At 35.6% G+C, this 7,458-nt stretch overlaps 1 pseudogene; it reads left to right on the top strand.

Annotated features, from left to right (window-relative positions):
* LOC108378850 (proton-coupled amino acid transporter-like protein CG1139) overlaps positions 1–6,529 on the top strand; it is a 9,870-nt pseudogene extending 3,341 nt beyond the window's left edge.
* Positions 6,530–7,458: the final 929 nt, after the last annotated feature.

Below are 7,458 nucleotides of genomic sequence, written 5' to 3'. Positions count from 1 at the left end.
TAAAGCCAATTCCACCCTCTTGTAAACTTGTGTTATTGCCGACAAAAATGCATGGCAGGCCCGAGTGCATTCTATTATGAAAAACTGGTACCTTTGCCACCGCCATTACAAGTTATATATCGTTGGAAAGCTTAGAAAATAAGCTATCTAAATAAAATATTTGGGGAAAAAAAACAAAACTGAAACATTTAAAAATAAATGCAATAATATATTTTGATTGCAAATTTTTTGCACGGTCAGCATAGGTCAGCAATTTTTGATTCTCTACCATAAGTGCGACATGAGATAAGAATTTTAAGAAAATTTGTCACTCTAAGAAAATAAGATGAAATTTCCGTGCTTAAATTCGTATAACTCAAACCGCGGTAGAATAGAAATCTTTTACACATTGGTTACTAGTAACCATAGCAACAATGTGGTGGAGTTTAAACAAAATGCTGGCATAAGATTTCTTCTTGGTACACTTGGCAAATTCTTTGGTTACTGAGACTTTGAAGTACCAACACACGAATGTTAATTGAAATTATAAATGGAAACAGAAACTGCTTTCGATTTCATAGAGACCACCTACAGTTTATGATGGATTCGCTAAAAAGCTTTCGGTTTGGCGTCACATTCTGCCTTTGTTAAGCATTAAAAAAGTCAAAATCGGTTTTTTAAGCATTTTTTATTTGTAATCCACCAATTTTGGAAAATTTAAACGAGTAAACTTAATTATATGTATACATTTCTACCCGACCAAAATGAGTTTCAGTTAGTCCTCTCGACATTGGGTCTATATTACGGGTACGACCCATAACTTCTGGCCAAGGATTGTTAGAGTTGTAGTGTCAGACGGAAGCTACGGAAGTTGACTTCGACCGCATCTTCGAAAAACATTTTTCCAATAGATGTGACTGCGAACTTAATATATGTGGTTCTACATAAACGATGAAGAACTTCCGATCTTTAAATCCAAAAAGGATATTGAAACACCATCTGGCGTCTTCTCTTAGAAACTATCACCACCTATAAGTCCTATATAATCCCAGATTACTGCAGCGTGTTCCAAACTGTGCTATATNGATAGTCCTATATAATCCCAGATTACTGCAGCGTGTTCCAAACTGTGCTATATGGCATATATATGCAATAGGCATGTTGACAAAGCTGGTAAGCATGATCGCTTTGTTCTAAACTTGCCTTCGTTGTGGACAACCAACCTGTATCAAAATTCTTGGATCGATAATGACTAACTCGTTATGCGTTCAAGAATGCTAAGATCCTTACAATCTCTTCGACAGCACATAGCCGATCTTTACCAGATCCAGGCACGTAGTGGTTGTCCGAGAAATGAGGAAGCGGACGAGTAGAAGCGGTTCAAAACATACAACCTTTTCTGAGATTCCTGCCTTCCCAAGTTGAGGAAATGGCCAAAGATAAACAACAGTCCGGCGAAAGTGCCTCGAATTGCTTGGAGAGCACTTCTTATAGAGCTTGTACGGCTTAGAAAAAACTCCATTAGAGGATCTCTTGCATTCACAAGAAAATCAGGGTGGTGGAAAGGCATGTAAGGATAGGTGAAACTAGGAGTAAGAATATTTTATTTGCGGCCGCATACGTCGCAAAATACTATAACTAATTTTAGACAGGGGGGTCTTCAGTTGACTGAGAATTATATATATTGTATTGGTCAATCCCTCAGAAAACCAGTGAATTTATTTTCTAGCTCATTTTAACAGTCACCCAGTGATACTTTATGGGAGTGTCTCGAATCGAGCGCTTTTTGTTTAATTTCCGTATGTAAAATTTGTAGGTATGAGTAATTTATAGATGTACTTATGCTTTACTTAAATTACAGAGGCAGCGTAAATACTTTGCTTTTCATCTATCATTTTGGTTCCTGTTGCGTGTATGTAGTTTTTATAGCAAATTGCATAAAGGACTTTGGCGATCATTACTGGGCCGTTTGGGATAGCCGAATATACATGTGTTGCGAAATCTTACCACTATGTTTGATCTACTGTGTGCCAAATTTGAGGTCATTAGTTCCTTATGCAATGGCAGCGAACTTTTCGCTGGTAATTGGTAAGTATGTTTAAATAATCAGTTTAATATAAACGCCTAATTGTCTACATAAAGTAGGTGAAAAAAATTACTTTTCATAAACGAAGTACAAGCCAAATGAAAATGTTTACCAAACGAGAGGTATACTTGACTTTTTAGTTATGGTAGAAATTTTTAAATTGTGTTTTTACATTAAAAACACTGTTCCTATTCTTATCTATGGGTGTATACATATTAGTGTGACTTTTATTTTTCGATTAGTACTGTTTTCTCTGAGCTAGCTCTCAATCAGAGGTAATCGATTTGTGCGACATTCTAGAAATCAATTGTATTAAATTTGTGTTTTTAGTTCTTTACCCTTAAGTCAGAATTACCCAGAAGATAATTTAGGTAGGCCTTCTTAAGTGAAGCCATCCGTGAAGGCTTCCCAAAGAAAGGCTGAAAAGTATGCCTTCTAGAAATTAATGCGAATATATAATGAAGAAAAGAATGAAAAAAACGTGTGCCATTTGGAAAATTTCAAGTTCAAGCTCTCATGTGCTAGTGAAATTTTATTCCCTCATACTTGTCAAAAATTTACTCGCAGCGAACTTTGTTACCAATTCACACACGCTTCAGTACGATCTCAGGCAGAAGCACTCTAAAACATTCTGTTTGGACTTCAAGTGATAATTTTCTTTAATTTTTGCGTGGGACACATTCAGTGCGGAATCGCATCTTGCTAGTTTGTCCGCTGCCTCGTTTCCGTAAATGCACCTATGTCCCGGAACCCATATTAGGGTAATTTCAGATATTCAGATGGAATATTTTGTCAGGAGATTTCGCACTAAATTTTAATGGTAGTAAATAAAAAAAGCAAAAATATGCCAATGCCAAATGCATTTATTGTAAAAATGCAAAAATATGCACTAACGATTGAATGCCATTTTAAAGGAAATTTCTATGTTTCGAAGCTTAACTTAACATTTCCACTTGAAGACGCCGAGTAAAAGCATTCATTTGCATGAGATTCCGAGGCCTAATTATTATTATTATTATGTACATATGGGCATCAAATGAAACAAATTTTAGAGTAATTTTACAAACATATCTGTGTTCGTATGGAATAGTAGCTTATGTCGGGAAGTTGGCTTTAGTATAATGCGGCATTCTCTTTATTCTTTAAACGACAAGGAATTTTTTTATAAGAATATTGACTTCCTAGTATCGGTACATTTCTTGCACGTTTAATTGCCAAAAGTTCTTCATCGGTTTGGCGCCAGTGAGTCATTCGCAATCGTATGCTACGGATGCCGCATTATACTAAAGCCAGCCTTTCGACATAAGCTATTATTCCATATGAATACAGATATGTTTTGTGTTCACAGTTATATCTTTTGAATGATGTGAAAAGTAGCCTTGGAAATTTGTATCCTTCTTCTTAAATAAGTTCAGTCACTCCAAGCAGGAAGCCAAAAATTCAAAAACCTAGAGTATTTCGAGTATTTCAAAATTTTTTCAGGGAAATGTTTAGTAGCGCTAACATCGTTTTTGGGGTGGGGGACAGTCCCCGCTTTCTAAAAAGGCGTACCCCCCCCCCTTGGGCTCGTCCCACAGGCCCCTAGGGAACCGTTTGAAAAAGGGGGAAAAGCGGAATTTTCTTAGGCAAACTGAGCAGTTTGAAGTGGAATATGACCCAACTAACAGAAACCGTGGGATTTTTTAATAAAAGAAATTATGCCAAATTAGATATCGGGCGATTTTGAATAAAGAATAAACAAGTTAATTAAAAATAGAAAAAACAAGTTTTTTATAAAAAAAAATGTTTTTTTTAACAAATGTATTTTTGCGTAGAATTCCTTTCTGCGTAGGCGGCCTTCGGCCGCACTTAGGGATTATAACCCTCAGGCAGTAGAATTCTCCTTTCTGTGTTGCCAAAGAAGGGGGGCTGAACACCTTTTGCAGAGAACACCTTTCTGCGTAGGCGGCCTTCGGCTTCGGATTATAACCCTTAGGCAGTAGAATTCTCCTTTCTGTTTTACCAAGAAAAGGAGCTGAACACCTTTTGCAGAGAAAACCTTTCTGCGTAGGCGGCCTTCAGCCTCACTTAGGGATTATAGCCCTCACAAAATAGAATTCTCTTTCTGTTTTGCGAAGAAAAGGAGTTGAACACCTTTCGCAGAGAACACCTTCGTATATTTTTAATGCTTACTAAGTTATATCCTATCTTCTTTTGTCTCTCATTCTTTTGCATATTTTGGAGTTTAACAGCTGAACTCCGCCATTTAATTTGCGTATGCAACCAAAGTTCAGACGCATGATTTTGAAGATGTTTTTATTTAATGAATTGTGATTAATTGGTTAATATTAAAGTCGTAAAGCAAGTTATAACTAATAGGAGTGATAAATGTACGCTAATTTCCGAATTTTACTAAAAAGGGCATCTTTCAAACCCAATTTGTAAATAAATTAGTGACCAAAATTTACAAAAGTGAGTGTTAAAATAATGCGTAGACCCTTGACTACAAGTGTGTGCAATTTTTTGGATCGGGCCACCCCTTTAGACGGAATAGCCCGAAATAGTTGTGAGCGCTACTAAACCCCATCCTTTTTTTAAGCTGTCGAAATGGATCAAAACATATAACATGAAATTTTGGTCGTCGTACAGTTCCATATGTAACGTAACTCTTTCTCTTACCGTGTTTTCTGGCAGGCTGTAGGTGTGTCTTTGGTTAGTATATTGGTATTTTTGGTTCAGTGTGTTAGTGTATTTTAAACAAATTGTAACGGAAATAGAAGAAGTTGTAATAGAAATTAAAGAAATTGTAAAATATATAAGCAAATGCCAAAAAAACAGGAGCTGTAGGCATTTTTTGGCAATCAGTTGGTAGTGTTTTTAGTTAGGAAACTGTACCATGGTTTTGGTTGATATGTACAAATGTAAATGCATATGTATATTTTATTGTTCTGTTACATTTCCAGGGTTCGGCATTATTTTCTACTACATGTTTAGTAATCTTCAACCAATTGAAGAACTGCAACAGTTTCAAGATTTTCGCCTTTATCCTTTGTTTTTTGGTGCCACATTGTTTGCATTAGAGGGAGCAGGATTGGTATAGAATTTAATACCTATACAATAACACATGTATACATATGTATATATTCATTGATTTACACAGATTGTATCTATTGAGGCGAAGATGAAAACTCCGAAATCTTATGTTGGCATAACCGGAGTTTTGAGTCGAAGTATATTTATTGTCATTTTGCTACAGCTAACGTTTGGTTTTTTTGGTTATTGGCGTTATGGTGACGGCATCAAATCGGCTATTCTACAGAGTCTACCATATGATGAGATGTAAGACGTCCACTCCTAAAAACTATGTATTGCTTCGAACAAGTATACCTAAATGTTTCGTCTTTATTTTTCAAGTCTTGCCAATATTGCGCGCGTTATTTTCGCCTTTTCCATGTACATCACCCATCCTCTACAAGCTTATGTGTCAATCGAGGTAATGTGGGACAATTGGCTGAAGGACAAGGTCGCAGAAAAAAGGGCATTCGCGCTGGAATTAGTCTTTCGAATGTGTCTGGCGATTGGCTCAGGTAATATACGTACATAGTACAATATTAAGTTATTGGTTATATTTATACATATGTACTTGATACTAGCAATGTTTGCTATTTGAAAAGTGAAATTTACGAAAAATAGCGTTTTTCAAGTTTCCTTTTGTTTGAAAATGGTTTTGCAAAGTGCAAAAATGCAGTTTCAAAAATGGCGAAATACTTTGAGCATTATAGCCAGGAGTTTTTTATTTGGTACCGTAAAGTTATTCCAAGAGACTAGTGGAATATTCGGCCGTCCCCTCACTGTGCGGAGGCCATCTGATAGCCAAGAACTCAGATGAGACTACAAACTATGGTTCGAACTCCAAATATTCATCCTTTGATGTACACTTGCCGAGCAATAGAAAACTGTCCAATGCATGGGACGCCATTTATTTTCAACAATCTTCAGCTTTTGGGTAATACAATAAATAATGAGAAAAAAAAAGATCTGGAAAATATTCACTCGTTTGCGTTTTATTGGCGCAAATACCATGTACCAAATCATATGCTAGTATCAAGTGCATACAGATATTCATACATACAAAGGTATTAATTCTTATTTTTTTCACATTTTTTACTTTCTCCGTATAGTGATATTCGCCATAATTCTTCCCAATTTGACCTTAATCATTTCATTCGTTGGAGCATTTTGTCTTTCGTTTCTGGGTCTCATATTTCCAGCCCTCATTGATATTTCGATTAGATATAAGACTGACTATGGACCTGCTAAAATTTATCTAATACTTAGTGTTTTAGTGATAGCTTTTGGTATTATTGGAGGTGCAACCGGTTCTTTTGTTCCAATTGAACAAATGATTAAGCTTTATATCGACGGAACGGATTTGGCCGGTTGATAATGGTGAGGAAATACAGGTGGATAAGGAATAAATTAAGCATATTTATATATCAGAGTAATAAGGAGTAAAATGATGTTATAATTAAGCAATGTGGGTATTCACATTATAGGTAACAAGTTAAAAATTATTATTTTTCAGTGTATTTTTAAACTGTACAGTTAATAAAATGCTAACCTCATAGTCAAACATCCCGATAATCAGGCAGATGTTAATAGCCCAAATCTTTGTTGATGTGTTATTTAACACTGTAGCCACGCTAAAATGACACAAAAATATGCCGATACGCGTAAATTTAATGGTGGGTCGTAGATTGCGCATCTGTATACGGTTTTTCTAGATCAACTCATTTTCCCAAGATATGTATTTTCATTTTAAAGCTTAGTATCCAGTTCCTAAGGAAAGGGTCCAAGGATATTGACATCTGATACTTCGCAGGCTGTTGCCTCCCTATTTCCTCGCGAAATAATGGAACGGGCACATATTTCTGTTGCAAACATGGGTTTGCATGTGTGCCTTTAGGAAACGGTAGTAGAAAGCGTAGCAAATTTCTTAAAAACTGCGTACTGCCTTAAGGATATTTGACGCCAGAAAATTTCTACACTTAAGAAAGTTTTTTTATATGGAGTTTTTGCTATTCTTGCCAGCAGGATACTAAGCTTAAATTTGCATTGCGATTAAAAAAATTCAAACATTAACATGAAAACTGTTACTCATAGGTACAGTGACCATCCGTCCTTTATTTAGAATGACAGTGTTTTATTTTAACCTCATAACCTTTATATATATANGTTATTCCAAAATACTAGTGGAATAGTCGGCCGAGGTAAAGTATTAAACAGGGAATATGAAAAAATAAAAATATCCCTTATAAAATATAATGAAAACCTTCGCCAGAGCGTTTCGCACCACACTTAAAGCTTTTTATATAATCAGTAATCTTTGTACAATCTATAAATTACGAATCTTT

This window comes from Rhagoletis zephyria, unplaced genomic scaffold (genome assembly GCF_001687245.7).
Source record: "Rhagoletis zephyria isolate East Lansing unplaced genomic scaffold, Rhagoletis_zephyria_1.1 Rzeph_scaffold_15109, whole genome shotgun sequence".
Taxonomy (NCBI): Eukaryota; Metazoa; Arthropoda; class Insecta; order Diptera; family Tephritidae; genus Rhagoletis; species Rhagoletis zephyria.
This window is presented reverse-complemented; position numbering and strand designations above follow the sequence as displayed.